The sequence below is a fragment of the Haplochromis burtoni genome, unplaced genomic scaffold (genome assembly GCF_018398535.1).
Source record: "Haplochromis burtoni strain Fernald_Lab_line unplaced genomic scaffold, NCSU_Asbu1 Contig_6, whole genome shotgun sequence".
NCBI lineage: Eukaryota > Metazoa > Chordata > Actinopteri > Cichliformes > Cichlidae > Haplochromis > Haplochromis burtoni.
Genome location: NW_024582367.1, coordinates 4,009,106 through 4,035,513, shown reverse-complemented (window position 1 = coordinate 4,035,513; position 26,408 = coordinate 4,009,106). Strand labels below are relative to the sequence as shown.

Genomic DNA, 26,408 nt, shown 5'->3' with positions numbered 1-26,408 from the left:
AAACATTAAGCACGCAGCTTAAATACTGTGGCCAATTGCTGTAATGTGGAACATTAACGCTCAATTGGAGTGATATTTTTGGCCACATGGTAAATTAAGTCCAATATTCCATTTCAGTTCGGTTTTTGGTCTCTAACAACTGCTGAGGGAAATATCAGGCTCTTCTGTTATCTGTGTGTTTGCCATTTTTTGATGAGCAGGTGCTGTAGAGTAGATTTTTTTTTACTTTCACTGAAAAAAGATGTAGGAAGCCCAACATAGTGATAGATGGGATTAAACCCATGCCGAGAAATTGCAGCAAGCTGAACAATAATCTGAAACTTACTAGTAAGTTTGAGGGAGCTGAGGGGGAGCCTATTTGCAGGTGATAGTTCTCCATAGGTTCAACACCAACAACATACTTTCCCATTATTGCTTATAAACACCATCCAACCATCCATTTCCTGCCACTTATCCATGTCCAGGTCTATGCAGACACACTCAAGCCTCACTCTCCCCATCCGCCTTCTCCAGCTAGGCGGAACACCAAGGAGTTCCCAAGCCAGCCACGCGATATAATCTCTCCAGCATCCTGAGTCTGCCCTGGGGCCTACTCTCAGTTGGATATGCCCAAAAGACCTCACCTCATGCAGGAGGCATCCTAGTGAAGATAGCCGCATCACCTTTACTGGCTTCTTTTATTATGTAGTAGCAGTGACTTTATTCTGAGCCGATCCTGGATGACCGAGCTCTTCACCCTGACTACAAGGGAGGATTCTGATTTCTGCCATCTGTATCGGCAATCAGCACTCACAGCTCGTGGCCATAGATGAGTAGGAACACATGTCGACCAGTGTATCTGGTTCTGCTTTTGATTACAGATGCTTTAAATAGGAAATGAGTAATGAGTATAAAGCTGATGTAAGACATTTTATAAGTTTCCATTTGTATTTAGGCAGATCTCAAAAATAAATGCTTACTCTTGTAAGGCTCAGTCAGGGTTAGGCATCCGTTTTAGTAAAAAAGAGGAAGGTTACTTTGCTATCAAAGTTAAAAATCAATCACTGATGAGGCTCTAACCAAAATACATCAGTATGGTAATGTGTGTGTTTACCTCGAGCATGACCTGTAATTCTCTCTAACAAAAAGACAGACACAAAAAACAAAAAAAAAAGTTTTTTGGCTTAAAATGACACATGCCTCCTCCCACCTTCCAGAAAAGCCCAAAGCCTGTGACCCTGGCCACCGAGGTGTATCTGGAGGACAGCGAACAGCACGGTGGTGGCGCTAGGCCAGAGAGGTGACGCATATTTGAGTGGCTGAGTGCGTCAGGCTCTGGCTGACAGCACCACGACTCAGCAGTGTCCTGGATGGATGGAGGTGTTATGATGGAGGAAGCAGGGAGAGTGTGTATGCGTGTAACCAAGAGACAGCGAGTGGGAAAAAAAGGAGAGAGAGCGAGAGAGAAAAAGAGTGATATGCCCCGACTCCCACACTGCCATCCGATGCCGAGAAAAGCTGTGTCGCAGCACTGAGTGGGAGGTCTGCGTTTTAAATAAATAAATAAATAAATAAAAGAAAATGAATACAAGTCTGGAAAAAAAGAGAGAGAGGGAGAGAGACCACATGAAGCATCTCCTACCTTTAGTCTGACACACCACTGGGGTTACATCACAGAGCAGAGAAGTGAAAAGCATGCAGCAAAAATAAACCAAACGGAAATGGAAATGTTATAAAGGTTTTGCTTTGGCTGCTTTGAGACTCGGCGAGAGCAAAAAAGGATGAGCAGCGAAATGAAAAACAGTTCATGGCTTCTAGTCTGCCTCGAGGTGTTTCACTGAAGAGTGATGCTTTTGTTTCTTTTCATTTCTTATCCTCGACGAGGGAATGGACCACGAAAAATGAAGAGCTGGCATCACACCTGTACCACCTACCTCAGTTTAATTTCCCACTGTCCTGTGTTCTTTCCATCACTATTCCAGTCAATTTTATTTTAACCTTGAGTATTAGCAGATTGAGCCAAGCGGTCAGTCATTTCCCCCCCCAGTCGATCAGAAAATGACAAAAAAATGAAACCCACATTATATTTTTTAAGACTGAGCCAAAGGCGATGTCTTTATATTTTTGTTTTGTCTGACCAACAGTCGAAAACTTAAAAATATTACTTCAAATCCTATTTTATTCTGTAGTTTAAAAGATTCAGTGTGAGGTTTGCAGTTTGATTCCCAGTTCCTCCTTTCTGCAGAACAACGCATCCTCAGGTGCGGACAAACTAAAGCAGTTTCCGATGTCCAGGAAGTACTTGGTATCACAGCTCTGTTGCTTTTTGCAGCTGCGTGTCAATGGATGAAAGTCCAGAATAAGCAAAGCAAACTGCGCCTCCTCATAAAAAGGAGCATTTAATGACAAACCTTGTTGCCACCCAGAAGGAGACTGACCACCACTGTTGGTCAAGTTACTTGAAAAAAGTAATCAGTAACTAATTACTGATTACTTCCCCCCAAAAAGTAATCCTGTTACTTTACTGATTACTTATTTTCAAAAGTAATTAATTACTTAGTTACTTTTTAAAAACACGATTTACATCCTGAAGAGGTGATAAAGCGATAGATCTTTCAGCCCAATTCTACTTTTTCTGCATAATCCATCATACAAAATGTAATCAAATGGAAAAGTCTCTTTTTAAAACTTGTTTTATTAGTTTTAATCTTTTAACTTTATGCATCAAGCAAAAATTTAATTATATGCGACATTCTCTGACTGGAAGAAATTTGTTTAACATTTAAAGCTATTTTCTGCACATTCCAGCACATAAAATAAAATATTTTGTGTGTTTACACTCACTCTTTCAAATAGATGCAAGTAAAACACAGTAGAAAATAAATAAAATCAAAGACTAGCGGTCCTGTTGCTCTATTTTCACCTGTAAAGCAGGAGTGGGGTAGGCGGAGGTTTACCCTGGTGCAGGTGTGCCGCAGCGGTCAGTTGAAGAAACCGCAAGTTTCTCTGTGAATTTCCCATTACATCGTAGCGCACTCGGTGCTTGCTTGGAGGTTTAGGGGGGTAAAAAGAAGTTTTCTTCCCACGCAGTGAACAGCGGACACTAATGTTTTTGTCACTTTTTACGGAATCAAACTCAAAGTAAGGTCAGTACTTCCACGCTTTAAACGCTGCATGCTCATACTCTCTCCCGCACTCAATATATGATCCATTCTTGATCTGCACACAGCTGTTGTCACGAACGTCGCACTCGCTTACGTCACTGTCATGAGACAGTCTCGCAAAAAAAAAAAAAAAAAAAAAAAAAAAAAAAAATCACAGTTTTAGTAACGCAGTGTTCCTACGGGAAAGTAATGGTAATCTAATTACCGTTTTTGCAATAGTAATCCCTTACTTTACTCTTTACTTGAAAAAAGTAATCGGATTGCCCATCTCTGCTGACCACTAGTGGGTTACTGGTACCAGCAGTGACAAGGAAACTAGCAAAAAAAACCACAACTAGAGAAAAATCTGTCGGGTTGGATAAGCAGCCACTACAAAGCTTCGCTAGCAATCAAAAAATAACATCAGGACAATGAGTGATGAGCAAATTGCTTTATATCTAGATGGGGCTTTAAGTATGGAAGCAAGGACACATAAGTCTTAAGATTAATTACAGTAGTTTGCTAGCCACTAATAAAATACAGTAAGAAATGGGAGGCCTGCTTTTGAAATAACCCACATTTCTATAACAAACCTGCCTCTGTTATTGTTTTAAACTGTACACAAGCTGTGCAATAACTTACAGTGACATGGCTCAGAAAACAGGAAACTGCAGATCAGTCAATTTGGTGATCAATTATTTTAGGTTTGTTGAGAGAACATACTGAAGCGGCTGCTGAGGAAACCTGATTTGTGGTTGTTTGTTGTTCCAGTGCAGCACTAAGAGCAGCATCACCTCTAGTTTCCTTTGACCTCAGGCTGTCCACAGCGAGAGGAGGGGTGTCTGCGACTCCTGCTAGGGTTGCAGATGCCACTCTCTGCACTGATGAAGAGTGTTTAATGAGAAACGCTATGGATCGTGATGAATTCACGCAGAGAGGTTAGAGAGAAAAGCTCCCGCTGCAGTTAGTGCTTCTTCATTATGATGGGAGATATTTACAGCCTTTCGAAATTACTCTCGTGTTGAATGACAGTCATTACCATACAGCAGCTTAAAGAGGAACACTGCTAAATTTGAACCTTTTTCACATTGCTTAGGGGCCCTGTCTGCAGTGTGGGGATTTGTAAGCTTCACAGCAAAACCAGGAATGTGCAGAGAAGTTTGTAACACATCTTGCATTTTGCCAGCTCCACAGAATGAAGACATAATGGATTCCTAAAAGTTCAAAATCAACAATTCTGCCACAAAAAACGCTGAAACACAACACCAGACGAGGACAAACTGCCCATTTTATTTTGTAAGCAACTGTGCAGACATCACTTATCGAAAAGGTACGCATTAGTTTGCCTGGAGCACCAATTATTTTTCCTGTCTACCTCTGCCTTTTCAGAGAGAATAAAATTAGATTTCTCAAATGAAAATGCAATGACCTGAAATTATACGCCATTTTAAAATGCAGAGGGAACACGGCTTGTGATAAAATATAAATTTAATAAAATTCAGATGACCAGCGCAATATTCAATGTTAATAACACAACTCAAGGCTGTGGTTTAAATACACACTTTATTACGTACATCTGTTCAACTCCTAGTTAACATGAATATTCCATCAGCCAATCACAGCACAGCAACTCACTTCATTTAGGCATTCTGACATGGGAAAGACAACCTGCTGAAATTCAAACAGAGCATGGGAATAGAGATGAAAGGTGATTTAGGTCACTTCGAACATGGTTCAGGGTGTTCTGAGTATTTCAGAAACTGGTGATTTACTGATTTTCCCACAGAGCCATGTCTAAGGTTTACAGAAGGTGGTCTATCCAAATATCCAGTGAGCAGCAGTTCAATGGGAGAAAATGCCTCGTTGGTGCCGTAGGTCAGAGGAGAATGGCCAGACTGCTTCTTGCTGATAGGAAGGGAACAATAACCCAAACAACCACTCATTACAACCAAGGTATGCAGTAGAGCCCACTAATCATCGAAACAGATGGGCTACAGCAGCAGACCACATGGATGTCACTTCTGTCAGCTTAGGCTTGAAAACTGAGGCTACAATTAAAAACAGAAGATTGGACAAACATTGCCAGATCGAATTATTGTGTTTCTGCAGCATCATTCAGGTTATAACATGAAAGGGTCAATCCATTCTGGCTTGCAGCAAAGGTTCAGGCTGCTGGTGGTATAATGGTGTTGGGGATATTGTCTTGGCATGCTTAGGTTGCTTTAGTAACAACTGAGGGGGTGCCCAACTCCAGGCTCCAGGGACTTGTTTTCATAAAGCAGGGTGTCCAACTCCAGGCCTCAATGGCTGGTGTCCTGCAGGTTTTAGATGTGTCCTTGCTCCAACACAGCTGATTTAAATGGCTAAATTGCCTCCTCAACATGTCCTGAAGTTCTCCAGAGGCCTGGTAATGAACTAATCATTTGATTCAGATGTGTTGACCCAGGGTGAGATCTAAAACCTGCAGGACACCAGCCATTGAGGCCTGGAGTTGGACACCCTGCTTTATGAAAACAATTTCCCCATCTTCTGATAACTGGATAACCCACCATGTGAAAAAGCACAAATCATCTCAAACTGGTTTCTTGAACAGAACATTGGATTCACTGTGCTCAAATGTTATATAGAGTCACCAAATCTCGAGATGTGCATTTTTTTAATCTGTAGCAAACTGTGTAATGCTGTCATGTCAATATGGATGTTTCCAGCACCTTGTTGAATTTGTGCCACAATGAATTACAGCAGCTCCAAAGGCAACCGGGGGTCCAATTCAGTACTAGCAAGATGTACATAATAAAGTGGCCCATTTAAACTCCTCTGGTAAAGAAACTGGTACTTATAGTGGGGTTTTTTTGCCCCCTCAAAAACCACATCCATATGCAGACTGTATGAGCCAAAATTAAAATGACTGAGCTTCAAATGACCCTCCCTACCTCCTGAGCCGCAGCCATCCTCAGTAGCTTCTCTCATGGAGTCATACAGGTTATTTTGCTCTCCATGCACTGTCTACATGCATTATGAATAATTATTTTGTTGAGTGGCCATTTGGTGATTTTCATTTTGAAGAGCAATAGCCGGAAAATGAGTCATGCTTTCATAGAATATCAACTAATTGAGGGATCCTGCACCAATGTGAAACTTTCAAAAGAACAACAAGTGCAAACAGAGAATCCCATTTGCAGGATAGGAACTACTCTCAATAACAGAATGCAATTACTTGTTTATTTATAGTGATTTAATGCTTAATTTAATGATTAATTATACCTTTTTATTTGGGCCTCAGCCACAGAGTGCACTTCTTCTGATGGAACATCAGGTAAATGCCGAACAAATAACAGGTACAAAAAAAGGCCTAGCATACAGCATGTCTAAAATGGCCAGAAACACAAAAACAGGACTAAAGAGGTTGTTTGATGTTGGATTGAAAAGGTACGACGGCAGACGAGTGAAGTGTCATTTTGTTTCTCTCCATTTTGGAAAAGGGAGAGAAAGCTTTCAACCTGTTGGGCAGGGCAACAATTAGTGAAAGAAAATGGAAAGAGAGGAAAAGATGCAGAAACAAAGCAAGGTGGGCATTGACTGTGTGGCCATAGTAACAGATGAAGCAGTGAGGGTGGAGAGAGGTGAAACAGAAAGACGGCACAGGCTGTCCTTGCTACTGCAACCTCTTCCACGGCGCTCTGTTATTCTTATCGTATGCTTGCCCACAGCGATGCAATAATTCACTCTGCTCTCAGTGTCATTGCGATGATAGGAGAGGGAAGAACTACATATACCCCCCCCACACACACACACGCACAAAGATTATACCCTCAGCTGCATTGGAGATAGGTCTACAACTGCAAACAAGAAGGCCTAAATAATGAAGTACACATTAAATATAAAACAGACTGGGGCATTGAAGAGCCAACAGCAAAGCTTACACGTAGTAGGACGAAAGTAGGCTACAGCATGTGGCTGGATGTCTCATCATCAACATGAAAGCTAGACTCTATTAAACCCTGTGTGTGCTGATGTGGGCTATATTTAGTGTTCAAACATTAATATGCACATATGCTAACAGAACCCCCCTCTCAGCTTATATTTCTATATAGATATATTGACAGAAATTTGAAGCCATGGCATTTAATCTGGGGGGATGTTATGACCTTATGCTATGGATTTACTTCATTTTAGTTTCACTTTTATATTTTTGCATTTTATTGTTTATTTTGTTTCAACTAATTCCATTTCTTTGTCCCAAATATAGCATTTAATGCATTATTTGTTATTTATATATTAAAACAATAATTGTTTATTTCTGGTTTTATATTTTAATGTTTCCTATTGATTTTTATTGATGTTATTGATTTTTTTTCATTGTATTGTTTACTGGCTTAACTATAGTTGTCACAGTAATGTTGAATTTTATTTCTTCTGTCGTCTTATATGTTCTACTTTTGTTTATGATATATATATATATATATACACACACACACACACACACACACACACACACACACACACACACACACTACTGTAATATTGCCATTGTTACAATTTTTATAAGTTGTTTTTCTTATTTTATCTTACAAAGAGATACACCTATGGTGGTAAACAGAGATCAGTGACAGAGGTAACGTTTTAAATTTCAGACAACATAACTGTCAGACATGTGGCCAAAGCCCGAATACTGTACTGATTTAAATAATCCTAGGGTCAGAAGACCATTTAAAATAAAACTGTTGTTTTTCCAAAGTCATTACAATAATGCTGGGGAGGGGGAGGAGGTGGGGTTAGACAATGCTACAAACTCCAGGATATGGGTCAGTGTGTGTCTGTGAGGGAGATACAAATATTGCTCTTGGCAGATCCAGCAGACTGGTCTGACATGAATTTTTTATGCATCGCTTCCAACTGGGCACTTAATACTGTTTGGGTGTGCGTCTCATTGTTTAGCACTAATCTATGAGTACAAGGCTGCTGTTGAAGGATTTTAGCTTGCTCTGATCATGTGTTTGGATTATATTGCTTTTCCAAAAGTGAAATATCATTATCAGCTGCTTCATATTGTATTTTCTGGTCTATAAGATGTCATCACAGTTTCTTAGAGACCAAGGAGCTCATGAAAACAACAATGGTAGATGACTTGAGAGAAGTCAAAGTACTAAAGTCTTTCTACCTGCTTAAGCAAGAATGCATTTCCAGTATTCATAGATATTCAGTTTCACTAAAGCTCAGCAGCCAGTTGACAACTTTTTAGAGACAAGACACCATCTAAACAACCACAGACCACTGATATGATAAATGGTAAAAGGTTCTTATAGAACGCTTTTCTGCTATACATGAGCACTGAAATTGCTTTATACAACTTGCCTTATTCACCCATCCGCTACACTTTAAGTGCTTTCTATCTAAGATTCACACATATTCATACTCTGATGGATGCGTGAGAGAGCAACTTGGTTAGCATTTTGCCCAAGGGTATTTGGCATCCAGACTGGAGCAGCCAGAGATCAAACCACCAACTTTCCATTTATTGAGATACATTCATCCCTACAGACCAAAGCAATCAAAAGTAGGAATACAGATTTTTACCTAGCAACGTGTGGTCACCAGGAGGTTGCCAACTGATCTCTGTGCCTTTGCCACCAAGCCAACTCTTTTTTATTGTTAATTTATTTGAAATCGAAATACAAAATACAGTAATTACAATAGAAAAAGAGCAAATCCTGACATTTAAGACTCTCAAAGTGGAAAATATTGGCATTTTTGTTAAATAAATTAAAATTAATAATAAAAACATTTCAATCAACTTATAGATTAATTGAGCACAAGTGAGGATGCAGGCATAATGTGTCTTTATATGCGATTTGCACAATCATTAGACCTGTCAAAGCAGATAAGTTCATCCGAAGGCCTGATAAGTCTGCCCTTCCAGTAAGTGTCAGCAGGAGTTACATTTATCGAGCATGGCATTCATGGCTGCCACAGATTGGAGAGAAAGACGAAGGAGGGGGCAGCAGACAGTCAGACTGACAAGCACAGTTATAGACAGACTGTAGGTTTGAATTCAAAGATGGCACAATAACTGCAATCAAACAGACGCAGTCGGGGAGACGCATATGGACATGCAGCTGGCGTGGGGATAGTCCACGCCTTGGTCCTCCTGTGAAGTGAACCAGTGTTGTGTTTTGCTGTCTTTATCATGCGACGCAAAGCAGCACAATATCCCTCAGTATGTTCAGCTAGCAAGGGCACTTCCTGCTATTCAAAGGCAGACTGCGTTGAACAGCAGTAATGAGCCCATCCACATCAAGAGCCAAAATAAAAGCCCAGCTTCCCAACTGGCAAAAACAACAGGATGCCATTGCAGAAGGGGAACTGATAAGTCCTGTATGGCATCAGAACTTTAAATGTGGGGGGGAAGAGACATGTTATTTTACATTTCACACAGCCAAATACACAATCCAGCAGTCTGATCTGTTCACGAAGGATTTAATGGCTATATATGTGCCAGCGTGTGGTAAGTAAAAAAAGATGAATAAATATGTGCAAAAAGCTGGATGGAAAGTGATGATGAACGATGGCAAACGGTTAGCCCCTGTAATAATGAATATAAATGGATGATGAATGGGTGGAATGAGTGGGACTCGACAAAAAGGAAGATGAGGGGGAGTAAGAAAATAACCACTCCAGAAGGAATGAAAAGAACGGAGGAGCAGCAGGACGGCTGTAAAAAGAAGCTGTGATGAAAAATGTTAGCGCATTTGGATTGATGAAAAGAGCCCAGGGAGAAGTAGCAGTGATGAATGGAGAAGACAAAGATGAAGAAGGAAATTACTTTAAGGTGGGAGCACCTGAAAGGCATGAGGTGGACAAGTTTGGTTATGAGATGATGTGGATAAATTGAGACAGAGGGGGATGGGAGAAAGAGAGGGACGAACTGGTGAAGACTCATTAGCCTACGCAGGATTGGTACATTCAGTCGTTCCCTGCTCTACTGTTTTATCTCCCTCTCTTCTCTCTCCTTTTGTTCTCCAGAAATATCCAAGTGGGCGGGAGAGAGAGTAACGGGGTGTGTGAGAAAGGAGGAGAGAGTTACAGTAAGTGCGATGATGGCAGAGTGAGGGGGACGACAACAGAAAGCGACAGAGGAAGTACATGAGTACAGAGCAGGCCTGCTGTCTTTGAAATATTTTTCCATTATAAAATGCCAATAGTGCGTAAAGGACACCTGATTTCATAACAAAAACAACTCATTACCTCACTCTCAAGTGTCTTCCACAGAGGCAACAAGTCTGGCTTTTAATAAAGTGAACTTCCACCAATGCCAGAATAAATATATGTGAAACATTTTGCTCATTAGGATTCAGGGAAAACAAGCACTGGCGTTACATCACACATCAAAGCACACATATTTAATGTGGGATGGAGTTTTTATTATGAATGAATTATAAATTTTTTATGAATTATTATGTCTATTTTTTTTTATGTTTTATGGACAACAGATGGAAATTAGCCCTTGGCTATAATCTGGTATGTTTACATGCATGTAATTTTTTTTTACATTTATGTTCATTAACATGCACTGTCCTAAATAAATTAATTAAATTAAAATTAAATTAATAAGAGAGGGCACTGATCACATGTCACCCATTTTAAAGGTACATTAGGCAGAAAACACAAAAGGTAGACATGAACCACACAACAACAACAGTAGGTCTGGCTGATTTGGGGAAGGATTTGTTGTCTTTCATCAACATACCTTCCAATATTTTACAGATAAATCACTGAACTGACAGAAAATACTCTGAAATATAGAATTAACTGATCTTTAACTAGTCTTCAGCTTCAGTCCTATCCCAACAGTGCTGTTTTCGTCTCCTATCAGCTGGAATAGTTGATGTTCGCGACACTGAACAAAACCTCAGGAGGAATTTCATGAGGTCAGAGGTAAAAGTTTTAAGCAATTCAACTGCTAGCAATTACCCAAAAGCCGCATTAGTTGTCTGCCAAGTTATCACTGAAGTAGCAGCTAGTGGTTTCTTCTTCGGGCTGGTCCCCTTAGAGGTCACCACAGCAGACAATCTGCCTTCTTCTCACGCTATCCATAGCATTCCCTTCTGTTACACTAACCCTTTGTATGTCATGCATGAGCCTCCTCTGTGGCCTCTTTTCCCCATATTTAACATCCTTTTTCCAATATATCCACCATCCCTCCTCTGCACCATCTAAAATATAAGCCTTGCCTTTCTAATTCCATCTCCAACCGGAGTTGTCCGTCTCTCACTCCCAATGAAAATCCACCTCCAGCTTGGCTTCCTCTCTTTCTGTTAGTGCACCCTCTATAGCAGGTCTCACTACCATCTTGTAAACCTTGCCCTTCACTCTAGCTGCTATCATTCTGTCTCAAATCACTCCTGAAACTTGTCTCCACCCACTCCACCCTGACTGCACTGTTCTTCAATTCTTTATTGCATTCTCCATTGCTTTGGATGGTTGACTCCAGGTTTTTAAACTGATCTACCTTCACTACTTGTGCTACTTGCTACCTTTCAACCTCTCACTCACACAAACACTCTGTCTTGCTTCTACTGAGTTTCGTTTCTCTTCTCTCCAGAGCATCCCTCCACGTCTCTGGGCTCTCTTCCAGCTGCTCACTACAGATCACAATATCATCTGCAAAGATAGTCACAAAGTCTACGTTCACACTGCAGGTCTTAATGCTCAATTCCGATTTTTTGATCAAATCCGATTTTTTTGTCTGCTTGTTCACACTACAAATAAAATGTGACAGCAAACGCGCTCTAGTGTGAACGCTCAAAGGACCCGCATGCGGAAAAGAAGACGTCACACACAACGCAGCCTGTTTAGACCCAGAGCAAACAGTATTGTTTGACTGATGGCCCTTAATATAAAGACTTTGGACTTTACGTTTCCCAATTTTGCTTGAAGTTATAAAGTTATTTGGTTATTTACATATGGCCTAATAATTATCCTTATTGCTGTTTTAGAGAGGAGCGGTGCGTCAAAGGATAGTTGCAGATTTCTGTCAGAATCTGCAGATTATACAGTACAAATAAAATGTTCACGTTTCTCCAACGTTGTCCTCCCAACAGTTTCACTGGATGGCCAGGAAGCGTTCACGATGTCTTCTCGGGCGCTTCTCTGATAATTGGCGTCTGTCTTGTGTCAGTGACGTAAAAGACGGATTTAATGCGACATGACCGTTCAAACAGCAGTCGCTTTCTAAAACATCAGATATGTATCGGATTCAGCACCACATACGAAAGGGACCCAGGTCGGATTTGAAAATATCGGATTTGTGCTGTTCACACTGTCATACCATGATCCGATAAGAGTCGCATAGGATCAAAAAAGTCGGATTTGATGTGCTTTCGCCTGCAGCGTAAACGTAGTCAAAGAGTCTCCTGCCTGACCATCAGCACTGCAAACAAGAAGGGGCTCAGAGCGGATCACTGATGCAATCCAACCCCAAGACTAGCAACTGGACAGAAACAGTGACACCCTACCTTAACAATTCTATTTGGTCAGCAATGAAAATATGGCAGAGTTACCAGAAGCACAGCACTAGCCGAGACAAGATTAATAGTAAGTCATCGTTGGGCTTTTGCACTACTTGCCCCTTATATACACCTTACAGTTATTACTGTATGTTTTGCTCTACATCAGCTAACTCAAAAAAATGTCTTTTCAATGATTTCAATGATGTTTGTATTCTTCTAATCTTTTTTAAAGTCCTAATTCTGTGATTTTCCTTCCCCCTAGGGCAGCGGTCCCAAACCCCTCGGCCACGGCCCGATGCCGGTCCGTCAGTCGTTTGGTACCGGGCCGCGAGATTTGAGGCTCAGGTGTGAAATTAATGGTTTTCAGGCTTTTTATCATTAACTCAGTTTCCCTGGGTCTTTTCCCATGTGGAAATTGTGTGTCTTATTTTGAAAGAAATATTTACACGTTACCATAGCGACCAGAGAGCATTAAGGGGCAGAGAGGAGGATGTTACTCTCACTGTCGTTGGTGCATTTCAGGAGGACGCTGCTAATAAAGTTACACAATTACACAGTGAATTCGCATTTATTATTATATTTACAAAATACCACAGTTTTTGTCTTGGTTGTATCGCTTAATTTTGTTGTAATTACCCGCGACACCTTAAAGGCCAGTCCGTTAAAATAGCGTCTGACATTAAACCAATCCGTGGTGCAAAAAAGGTTGGGGACCGCTGCCCCTAGGGTACTGAAATAGGTATTGAGTACTGAGTAAGATCAAAACCGAGGTTGAAATTGTTCTCACAACTTATTTGATGCTCAGGTTTAGTTCTTTTTCTGGTTTATTTGCTGTGTATCCACATCTCTGAAAATTACTCAAAACCTTGTTATAATTAATAAATATTTAAAAGAAAAAAACTATTCTTTCATCCTCTTTATATATATGAATATGGAAGACCCCCATACCTAAAGAGGAGCGGATGGAGAAGGATGAAAGAAAAATGGCAGAGAGAAGTGACATTATTGTAAGGGAACCAAAAACCAAGCAGAGATATCTGCTGTTATTAATAAACCTGAAGACATAAAGGATGACAGATATGAGCTGAAACACCACACTGAATTCCCATTAAGACACAGTATGTTCTCTTTTTACAGCCACCTATCAGACACCTTGGCCTCTCCAGCTATTTCACTCTGTATTCATGTATCTATGAACAGCACACAGTCTCCCTCACACACACACACACACACACACGCACACTGTCGCGGCTAAGGTGTGGCACGATGCCGGCAAGACACGAACTGCCGTGGAAGCCCGGGTCAAGGTGACACCCTGCACAGCAGCCACAATAGAGCAAACAAATCAGTTTCAGAGTGGGTTTGACACATGCTGCCAACACCAGTCAAAAAACAGACACTCAATGCTGCTCTTAAATCACACACTTGAACCCTTCACCTCCCAAAGTACACATTGAGACACCTACACACTGGCTTCCTGAGATCAAGAGCTGCTCAGACTTGCACCGTGAAACAACAAAAACCTTGCGAAACAATTAACAAATCAGCCTTGATGAATAGTGGCTCTTACCAAAGCATGTTTCTACTGCTCCCCAAATTCAAAGTGGAATTCAGAAATCCCCACATTTATTCAATATAACCATCCGTCTCTTCCGATTCATCCGACTCACCTTTGTCAGTTGTTCCCCCGTCTGCCTAGGCAATAAAAATCCTGCACCATAGTAAGAGAGAGCTTAAACAAAAAAAGAGAGAGAGAGGAGATAATAAAGGCACAGTGAGGTGAAAAAAAATACAGGAAAGAAAGAAGGCAAAGAGAAGAGGACAAAAGATAGAGGGAGGGAATAAAAGGGAAAAGAGGGAGCGAGAGAGAGGTAAAGAACAGCCCAGACAGGCAGAGAGCTCTCCACAATGTGATGCGAGCGCCAGGTGTCAGCACGCATACACTCACTGAGGCGCGCATGCACACGCTCACACATTCGCATACCCACAAACACAAGCAGACAGGCAACTCTCTCTCACTCTCATGCTCTCCTCTCCTCCTCCTCCTCTTCCTCCTGCTCCTCCTCTTCTCGCTTTCTGGCAGCGATAACTCTCCCCCATCCTCCTTCTCTCTCTTATTCAGCCGCGGTAAAATGACTTAACTCTTAAAAAACCAGTCATTTTCAAACCTAACCTTTTCTATTCAGCTCAGTCATTAATTATTATCAGATTCACTTTAAAGGGTACTAACTGTATGCCTACTTGAACTATTATTTTTGTCTAATAAGAGGCAGAACACACAAGCTGCCTTTTGTGGGTCCATTAAGTCTGAGAATTATCTGATTCTATCTGCCACGACTGCACCAGAATATTGATTACTAAGTCGCCTGTCTTTGTGTAGGTGATAACCAGTTGGCGTACACTAGCCGCAACCAAGCAGCAACCTTTAAAACTGAAAACTGATGCTGATACATTAGTGTCAAAACTGCAGTTCCCCAAATGACCACTTGAGGCAAACTCCAAACAACCCTCATAGCTTCCAATGTTAAACTGTATGGTGTCTGTAGCCATTTTCACCCTTTGTGACAACTACAGGAGGTACATTTTACTATAAAACATCATTTTTGGGGTGTAGCTGCTTTGAGTGACAGATACGGTCCATTTAAGTAATGTATTACAAAATACTCTCCGGAGAAAGTAATTTGTTACACTACTCGTTGCATTACTTCTTTGCTTCCCAATAATGAGTTAAAAGCATGATGCTGAACTTTTCACATGCCTGCAGATTTCCACATGTTCATCAAAGTTGATGAAAAGCAGTCAACACAAGACTTTACAGGAACATCCTAACCATAGCATGGCGGTGCAGTGGTTAGCAAAAGAGAAATTCATTCATTTGTGATTCTAAAGTGGCCTTAGGTGTGAACCCTTGTGTATTTGTATTAGCCCTGAGATGCTGGTGACTTTTCCAGGACTTTTCCCCCTTCTTGCCATATGACAGCTGGAGTAAGCTCTAACCCCAACCCAAACCTCAGCTGGTACTGAGGTATCCACTCTCAGGGTCTGGGGATGAATTGCTGCCAGCTATGTGTTAGCATCATAGATAGATTTTTGTGCCAATTCTGTCCGTCTCTCACATGAAGAGGTCAAGCACATGAAAAGGCAGGTCTGGCTTTTCTGTGTCTACTCATAATGCAGATAACTGAAAAAATTAATTTCCTGCAGAAAATGTGATTATAATTTGATATTGAATTTAATAGTTAAATAATAAAAAATGTATTTAAATTATTAATACATTAAAAGTAAATTAAAAAATTACCCAATTCGGTTTTTAAGCCTGTTTATCCCCCCCCTAACTAATGCACCTAGCAGGCAAAGCTAGCAAGCTACTGTTAGCATTAGCTGACAACCCCAGGGGTTTATGCTTTCATCCATCACCATCACTTTTTAATTAAATACTCAAAAGAGGCTAAGACCCTAGTAATGAAACCCAAGGCTTCAAAACCACAGCACAAAAAGCAGTAAGTGACATCATGGAGCTGCGTCCATCTTTAATATACAGTCTATGGGTTTAACACTGATTTTTGCGGAGTGAAAACAGCTGGAAACAATACTATGAAAGCTGTGAGAACTGACAACAGTAAATCTGAAGGTGTTAAAAAAATGAGCTGAAGGGGAAGGAGCTGCAGCGTCAGTCAATTTTTAGTGTTAATATTAATATAACATTTTGGTAATCACATTATTTGATCTTGTTCACATGGAAATGGGATTTAAATAGAATAAAGTTCTGATTATCTTTTGTAAGCATCTTTTCTATCATGGGTGGCAGAAAAACATGCCTACACAAAATAATTCAATTATTTAAGGTTTTTCACAAATGTGAAATACTTTTCTCACATTTTTAGTTACACAGCTAGTGAAGGTGGAAAAACAGGATGGGTATCCATTTTTAAAATTCCTTTCAGTGGCATCTTACAAAAGCAACAAGAGAAAACTGAAAGGTGGGAGGCTTATGCTCCACTATCTAGTACATGTGTTTTCTCCCAAATCCATATGTGATACATCGGTTCTCAAATTGCTTCTTCGATTTCTATTATTTTAGTCGCACAAAAGATTCTTTTTCTAGACTACATGCACTTCCTTTGTAGACAGGCGCAGTATGGATATAGGTGATGTCTTAAAAGCTCCAGTATTACAGAGATACAATACAGCAGAGCGCTCAATACCCATCAGGGAGGTACAGCTGAGAGATGCCTTTGTGAAAATTCTTAACATTTTCTTGTGTATTGAGGCATAGCAGGAGCTTCTAGATAATAGTATTCACTCCAGCCTGCTCTTTTTTCTGTACTGTTTCATGAATTTGAGTGTATATATAGACACAAATGCTATTTTCTCTGCTGATTAGGTTATGTTTAAATTCCCTTTTTTGTTCCACTGAATATTCTGGAAACTTGTTACTAGATTTTAAAGATATCCAGTAAATATAATCAATAAGCTGTCATGGCTTTTGTCAGTAAAATAGATTTAACACAAATGCAGACTAAACATACAAGGCAGGAATGGATTTCATGGGATTTACTGACTGCTGCAAAAATAATAAAGCCTAAAACTCTAACTGGTCACAGCAGATGACTACTTCCTGGTAATGGGGCGTTCTTCCTTCCTACCATTGCAAAGCGTATTACATTGTCTTTCTCTTTCAATATAAAGCATCTTCAGGGGATTTATTGGGAATAAGTGCTGTGTAAATAAAACTGAATTAAACTGAAATATAGGCAGGAATTTGAGTTAGCAAGCAAACAAAATTGATAAGCTTAGAGAGACAAAGAGGCTCCATTATGCTAAGCTCTGTCTCTATACATTTTTTTCTTTGCCTCTACTAGAGCATCTGTGCATAAGCCATAAGCCATCTTTTATACTGGGCCCCTTCCCTTCTTCTCTTTCATACAATTTTCTTCTAATTGGCTGCCCCTCACAGAGAAAAGGTTTGCACTGCAGGTGGGAGGGGCTGCAACATGCACAGCTGTGTGCCTGAGATGACCATATTAGGAATACCCACCTTCATCAACATCAACAGAACAGGAGAAACTATTAGAAACAGGGCATTTAGAGCAATCGGACACCTGAGCTTTTGGCTCAGTAGGATTATCTGCACATATGCTATGCTAACTAATTCATTTTTAACCAATCCTTATTATGAGCATCCACCACTGGAACTGAGAGAAACAAAAATAATATATATACACTACATAAAATGTTATGTGGTAAGCCTTGTTTGATGATTATTTCATTTTCTGATAGCAGGAGGGGAGAAAAAGGGAAAAAAATGCAGTTCATGAGTGAACTAAGGATGTTTTGGATTTCTGTTATATGCCCTCACCATTATGCTACTGGGGCTCCCCATGCATAGCCCAGCAGAGGCAGGGATACAAGTGCTTTTAGAGTGCTTTCAAGCTTTTATTTATTTTCCTCATTCATTTTTGAATCAGAAGTGTCAGCTGCCTTTTATTCCTTTGTATTCCTTGTTTCTTGCACAACAGTAACATTAATTGAAAAACAATACATTTCAATGTTATAATACAAATTGTGGTTGCAATTCTGTTGATTAGACAATTTAAAATAATGATTTAAAAAAAAAAAGAAAACTGTGCATTGTTAGACTAACTGATTTAAAAAAATAGTTATTACAGTTATGGCAGTTGCTGTCCTAAATTATCCAGTCAAAGACATTAACTACATGCATTTCAGTGGCACCATATTATTTGCCCAATATAGATTTTTTACTTTTATGCTCATGATTCCCTCAAAATTGTTCTTCTTACTCCTTTAACATACTCAAGTAAATTAAGCTATTAATCCAAACATAGCTAATATATGGTGCATAAATGATCTTGCCACATTTGCATCCCTGTTGGTTTCCCTGAACATAAAGCGTCTGACACAACTCCTTGTTTGACTTTTTTAGTAAGGATACCAGCTGCTAAATGTCAGTTACTCCACAGCCACTTATATGTCCCCTTAAACAAGCTATGAACATGAACACATGAGGTAAGAGAAACGACACTGATCCAGATTCAGAATAATGTCACCAATGGAAAGACGGGCCACCTGCTCTAATATTACAATATACCATCATTATTTAGTTTTTTTCTTGGTTAAACAGGTTTCTACTGTGTACGTCTACAAAGGGGAAAAAAAGAGGAAAAGGCCATACAGGGATAGCAGGAAAATGAAAAAAAAAGCCCGAGGAAAGGGAAGAGAAATGCACGCATCCATTTACTGATATTGACGTTGTGATCAGAGACGGAGGAGAGGTTAGACCCACGCATTATGCTGCCCACTCCCTACTGATCTGAAATATACAGCTTCCCTTACAAAAGAGCTACATGAGAGAGAGGCACAGCCAGTCTCTTGTGCTTGTCTCCATTTAAATGTCACTGTACTGCAGCACAGCATGTGATTTTACTCAAAATAGCCAGAGAACGGCCGTCGGAACTGACAATGTCATCGTGAGGAGTTCAAGACCCTGCGGAGGACAGTCCGCCACATAACATACTGGTTTCAGCCACACATCAGGCCTTTAATATAGATTCATGAAGGCAATCAAGCCAGACCTGCTGAGTGTGGAAGCCAGACTGGTGGCTTGACAATCAGATGCATGATTCATGCCATCTTTTACACATCAGAGAGTACTAAAGTAAAAAGCCATAAGAGGATGTGCTTCACTATTGCGACGATGGTGATACAAAGGGAACAATGTGGAGTTGAGTACCATTGGCAACAGTGAGTATTGCCTGTTATAGCACAGAATCCACTTCACTGTATTGTGTGTGTGTTTTGTTTTATTTCAGCAGTTAGCAATAACTGTCTTTATAGCTTATTCTAAAGGAGTATGTGGTGAAAGACAAAAAACCCCCAACAGATTTCTCACTGTAGATGTTTGGATGTGTCACAGTAGGAACAGAATGGATTTTATTAACAATATCTGTGCTCCATAGGTAGCAGATAACCAGATTTCCAAGCAAATTTGATGCATTGTAATCCAATATAATGAAAAAAGTGGCAACAATGACACCTCCATTGTGACAGTTATCATTACAAGGGAAGAGGACATAAAAAGTTAAGTAATTAAAGCCAATTAAAGCCATCAAAGCCTGGCTAGTTCCTTCCTGTGATGAAGGACGTGCTCCTGGTGCCTGCATGGGTTTTCTCCCACTGTCCAGATGTCCTGCATCTTAGGCTTGAAATGTTGGTGATTCAAACCTGGCCATGGATGAGAGATGGATAAAGTGCTTTAAATGTACAGAAAAAAAGGACTGTATGTGTATAAATCTCTCTTGTACTCTAAAGCACTTTAAGTGATCTGTAAGACTGGAAAGTGCTCTGTAAATGCCAGTTCACTGTCCACACGCAGCCCGACATGATGACTGGCTCTCACAGGAGACAACCAAGTAGAATTTGCTGCAATAGAAAATTACTTTGATACAGAAAGAATAACAGTTAAAAGATGAGTCCTGTGTGAAAATGAAAAGGTGACCTTTTATATGCTCTTGTTTTGAGCAGCTATCTATCCCACATAGTGATATGACCCTTGAAAGCTCACCCAACATCCACTTTTTGAAGTTTTCCCCAGTGAAGTGTCAAGAAAGACCAATCGTTCAGGTAACCAATGCTTGTTTCTGTCACGCCACATCACACGTAACATGGTGCGATTTTGCTATTTAAACTGTAACACAACATATGAGAATGTTCATTATGAAGAAAACTAAGGTCAACAATGAAATTTTGGCTTTAGATTTTGGGTTTAACCAGAGATAGACTCAAAAATGAATGCATGTTTCAGCCGTGAACATTTCATGTGTACATCTGTCGTACATTTGATCAGATTGAACCGATGTCATGACATGACTCTCACTATATAAGAGGTTTCAGGGTGTAACATTCTTGAGCCTAAAGGACGCAAAGGAGGTCACTCAGCGAAGGCGTATGGGTGGCTGTGACGAGGGCTTTATGTGCATCAAGAGGCTCTGTTGAACCATAATGACGAGCCAATAAGTGCCTCCCACACTCCACAAGACAGGAGAGCGGCACGAATGACACTTCGGGCACATCGTCTCTTACCGCCCCGCGCCCTCTCAACAGTCCATCTACAAGTCTGAATTGTCTTTGACCTTCAGCACACTTTCATTTTGCTGCAGCTTTGTTACCATGGCATCAGTCAGGAGGCCACAGGTGCCTGATGAGGTGGGCAGCTTCGGGGCGGCTAAACGCCCACCTGATCAACACTGGTTGTATCGTCACAGACGCCACTGGAGGAGCAGCTTCTCCTGTTTTCTTTGTTGTTTAAGGAAGAACGTTCACGTCACGTAACCTTTGCAGACCAGTTCCATAGTGAGTACTCTAACAGATGATAGAGATGATAATGAGATTTCTAGAAAGAAGAGGAAAAGTTGAGGAAAGATGACTCAAGCACTGATAAAGAAACCCAATTATGCACGAGCATATATCTACTTTTAGATGGCATCTCACAGTTAGAACAGACTGTGCAGTCAATACTGCATGAAGGCACCTAAGAATGTCAACTGCTGAAAGAAGAAACTTAAATGACATGTTGCAGAGAAGCTCAAGCAGATTGTAGACATCAGACTATTTGTTCTCTGTAACCAAAGGTCAAAGCTTCTCGCAACAGCTGTGCACCGTATTGATTCACATATTCATTGTCTGCTTCACCAGCTACAGTCTGTGCTTACACAGCATGTTAATGTTCACATTTAAAGAGAATTAAGACATGCAGAGTTTAGCCAGAGAGCAGCAGAATTAAACAAAAGCAAAATAAATAGAAAAATCTGCAGCTGATTAATCAGTCCAGTCATTTTTGAATGCAAAAAGTCCATTTAGCCCTTGGGCTAGGTTCACACTGCAGGTCTTAATGCTCAATTCCGATTTTTTGATCAAATCCGATTTTTTTGTCTGCTCGTTCACACTACAAATAAAATGCGACAGCAAACGCGCTCTAGTGTGAACGCTCAAAGCGTTGCGCAAAAGAAGACGTCACACACAACGCGCTCTATTTAGACCCAGAGCAAACTATATTGTTTGACTGATGGCCCTTAATATAAAGACTTCGGACTTCATGTTTCCCAATTTTTGCTTTAAGTTATTTTGTTATTTACATAATAATGTAAATAACCTAATAATGATCCTTATTGCTGTTTTAGAGGAGCGGTGCTTCAAAGGATAGTTGCAGATTTCTGTCAGAATCTGCAGATTATGCAGTACAAATAAAATGTTCACGTTTCTCCAACGTTGTCTTCCCAGCAGTCTCACCGGATGGCCAGGAAGCATTCGCAATGTCTTCTCGGGCGCTTCTCTGGCGCTGATAATTGGCGTCTGTCTTGTGTCAGTGACGTAAAAGACGGATTTAATGCGACATGACCATTCAAACAGCAGTCGCTTTCTGAAACATCGGATATGTATCGGATTCAGTACCACATACGAAAGGGACCCAGATCGGATTTGAAAATATCGGATTTGTGCCGTTCACACTGTCACACCATGATCGGATATGGGTCGCATAGGGTCAAAAAAAAATCGGATTTGATGCGCTTTCGCCTGCAGTGTGAACGTAGCCTTAGTCAAGTGCCTTGAACATGGATTCTACATAAAGGCCACCAGATGGCGATTGCTGTGATTCCAAACTATCTATCTGGAACAGCTAGCCACAGGAAAATAGCCAATTTCCTGTGGAATCTATGGGTTCAATCACTCGTTTCAAATCACACTAAGTTTAATTAAGTATTTTGTACAACTTGCTCATACTATCTTTCATAATGGATAATTACCCATTGGCTAACAACTTGTCATTGACAAGTCGTTAGCCAATGAGCAAGCGGTTTCAAAATTAGACTTTAGAGATTTTTTTTTTGTTTTTTTAACTTAGATGATTAGCAGTAGCTATGAGGACCAACTACTTGTTACAAAAGTGCTTAGCTTCATTCCTTGGGAACATTGTCATAAACAAAATGCTATTTAAAGGCAGATCAGCTGTTTTTATTTTTTTTAAGGCTTTTGTGTTCCAGTGTTTGTGATTTTCTGTTAATGATTAGTATATTACTAGTAGAAGAAAAGCACTGACAACACTTAGGAGTGAGCTTAAATGTCAAATCCTCTGTATTTTTGTTGTCCACTGTTTTTCTTTAATATATATTTTAGGTTCATGCTGGACAGAGCATCGAAGGTGGAGAGAGAAAGATGAGGGAATGACCTGAAAATAAACGAAACCTTATATTTAAAAATACATTATTATGCTGTTAAAGAATCAGGGGAAGTGTCTTTTGTTTTTTAATCATTAAAAAACAACTTTCAATACATGAAAAATGCTACACGCTATATCTTTAACTATTGTAATTTTCACAAATATCACCAGAACTGAAGACAAAAACGTATTACATAACCACAGAAGCCGTGACATTTCACAATCTGCTGTGAATGGGGAAAACGAAGGTCTACATACGGTATCCCTCTGCAGGTGGACCGTGTTCACACATGTTAACAGAACGTGGTTCACTGAAATCCCTCCATTCATGTTTCCCTGGGTTCATTAATACAGGAAGGAAGGGGACATTCTGCGGAGCAGTAGGTGCCAATCTGTCGCTCTGTGGAGATCAGCCAGAATCAGCTCATGTTAGGCTGCCGCTGCCCTTCCTGTCGCCTCTTACATCTACCCGATAATATTCTACATTGTGGAATGATTTATTTCTACCCAGCCAGTGCAGTCACTAATGTTTACTGGATATTCCATAGCTTGCTCTGCATGTAAGTAGCAATATATATGTAAATATGCAACATCTGCATATGCATTTATTTCCAGTGCATTTATTAGATTTCAAAATACACCAACTACTCAGCAGATAAAATCTGAATTACAGCAAACAGAAAAAATGTAGTAAATAATGGATGAAATGGTGATGAATGGTTCACTATCCAGTATGGATATAGCAGTTGTTCTTTTATCAACAATATTAGATTATTTCCAAGGCTATTCCATAATATCAAGATCTTGTCAAGATCTTTAAGTTTATTCACAGAAATGCCAGCTAGGAGCTGCGCAAATGAACCAGAAGCTCATAAAAATTTGGTATGTATCTTTTCAACCAGGAAATCTCAATTAGGGTAATTAAAGTTTATAATCAATGGGCAGAGGAACACATGGGAACAAAATCATAGCATCAATTAAAACCGTACCATCAATGTCACAGTTTAACGTGGCCCGAAAGCATGGTGGTTTTAGACTATTTTTTACCATATTCATGTAGAAAATTGGTGAATAAAAAGCCAACTTAGTAAGTCGTGCAATTATTGAAAACGTCTACTTTTATCATGGAGGTTTCTATTAATTCAGATCAACCATCTGCACTTATTTATAGATATTAAAAAGTGTGCACAATATAGTCTAAAATGCTTTAAACTAACCTACATGGGATATTTTTTAAAAAAGTCAAAGCTATGAGAGAACGTCCGTCATTTCACAAGACTTACTCAGTGCAGGCGTGGTTGTTATCTGCTGCTAAAGACTGACAATAACTGCATTTACACCGCATTAGGCCGGGCTGTGGTGTCACTCCTTGCTTGTGCCTTAGAGCTCAAAACATGTTTGCTGATCTGATGATCTCTAATTAGATTTCTCAACCACTGTGGAAAATGAGCCATCAATTAGAATGCTGTAATTAGGGGGACTGATTTGATTCCTGTCAAGCACCTGCTGCCTTCAGACTTGTCGAGTTAGTGGAACTGGAGGGAAACATGGCAGCATTTGTGCCATTCGTACTGTAAACAAAAAAGTGACTTTAAGTCTGTATCCATTTTCAAGAAGTAAGTATTTTTTTCGATTCTCTTCAATAACAGCTTGCTTCATTTATTCTCTGTAAAGCAAAAAACAAAAAAGTATAATAATAACAGGTTGGCAAGAGTATCCGACAAGACTGTCTTCTCCAATTTACAGAGGTTAGTTAGAATCAGTCAAGCGAGATGTAGAACCATCAATCTTGAAGGTGCCTCATTGCAGAATGCAAATGGACAGCGCTGTGGATGCACAAACCAAAAACAGTGTACTGTACACGGACCTCTGTGGTTCAATCAAACTCCAGTGTAGTTACCTGATTAATCTGGTCTAATTGGGCCAGTATGGCAGCTGTCAATCAAATTACAATGTGGAGTACACAGGTGGATGATGGGTGTTTCCAAAGCAGATTCTGCTATGGTTCAGTTGTGTTTGTGTGAAAGCACAGCACCTCAGCTGCAAGCCTTCTCAAGGGAAAGACAGTTTTAAAGTCACAATTTAAAATTTAAACTATCATAAAATCCTATGAAAGGATCCTTTTTTGATGTAGAAACAATGTCTTGTTTTAGTTACATGATACTATTTGCTAACTATGGTTTGGTATGAGTTCTGCAATTCTGCCCGATGAGCCAAAAAATAAAAATAAGTCAGTAAAGACATGAATCAGTTCTAATTTAGCAGAGAGGACAAGAGAGAAAAGAGGGTGAAAAGTAGGGGAGTAATATTTACAAATGGTCATGAGGTACATTCAGTTGTGAATTTTAGAGAAGACAAATAGTGTAGCATAACTTGCTGCCAGACTTTGAAGTTTAATTTTCCCACGTGAATCTAGTGACGATGAAAATTCAAGGTGACACCAATAAAACCAGCCTTTCAGTGAGCTGTCAGTCCGTATGACTTCATGCTTAAAGCTCTTGGTGAGCCTGCCTGTGTGAACATGAACTAGATTACAGCTAAAAAGGGGGGGAAAAAATTAAATTTGCCCTTGGTTTGGACCACAATAATTGAGCCACAATGTAACCTGAGCAAAAGAATTAAAATGTGTCACATTAGCTACTGTACTATGTGTTTGAAGAGGCTCTATTATCCATCCATCAATACGATTCCTTAACCACTTCTCCTGAATTGAATAAGTGGTTAAGAAATTGGATTGCTGGAGGTCTGCAGCTTATCCCAGCTGTCACAGGAGGTGAGGCGGGGTACACCCTGAACAGGTTGCTGGTCTATCACAAGGTTAAAAGCCCATCCTTGGTCCAAAGGGATCCATTATGCTTTTCCTTATTTTCTGTGATATGCACTGTTTTCAGTTACAACTTTCTAGTATTAGGTTGGACCCCCTTTTGCCCTTAGAGCTTCCTTAATTCCTTCTTAAATAGATTCAACAAGGTGCTGGAAACATTTCTCAGAGAGGCCTTTTGAGTACAGTGAACTCACTGTCATGTTCAAGACACCAGTTTGAGGTGATTTGAGCTTTGTGATATGGCTGGAAGCAGCCATCAAAAGATTGGACCTAAAGGGATGGACAAGATCAGCAACCATACTCGGGTAGGCTGTGATGTTCACTTGGTATTAAGAGGCCCAAACTGTGGCAATAAAATATCTACCAGCTCCACCCTGAACCGTTGATGCAAGGCAGGATGGAGCCATGCTTTTAAGTTGTTTACACCAATTTCTGATCTTATCATCCAAATATCACAAGAGAAACTGAAAATCAGACCAAAAATACAAATATGGAGGTAGAAGTGAGCATAATGGATCCATTTAGCATATATATATATATCTATATATATATCTATATATATCTATATATCTATATCTCTATATATCTATATCTATATCTATATCTATATCTATATATCTATATCTATATATCTATATCTATATCTATATATCTATATCTATATATCTATATCTATATCTATATATCTATATCTATATATCTATATCTATATATATCTA

General features: G+C 39.9%; 1 protein-coding gene across 7 annotated transcripts in view; it reads right to left on the bottom strand.

The window, feature by feature from the left end:
* The window catches only part of tanc2b (tetratricopeptide repeat, ankyrin repeat and coiled-coil containing 2b), a 173,121-nt gene that overhangs the window by 94,342 nt on the left and 52,371 nt on the right, over nt 1-26,408 (bottom strand). Inside the window, exon 1 of one of the 7 annotated variants that reach the window (XM_014335380.2) lies at nt 14,302-21,574. The exons of the other annotated variants lie outside the window; for them this stretch is intronic. The gene's annotated coding sequence lies outside the window, so the exon portion shown is untranslated. Of the gene's footprint in view, nt 1-14,301; nt 21,575-26,408 lie in introns of those variants that run through there. 7 annotated transcript variants of the gene reach the window in all.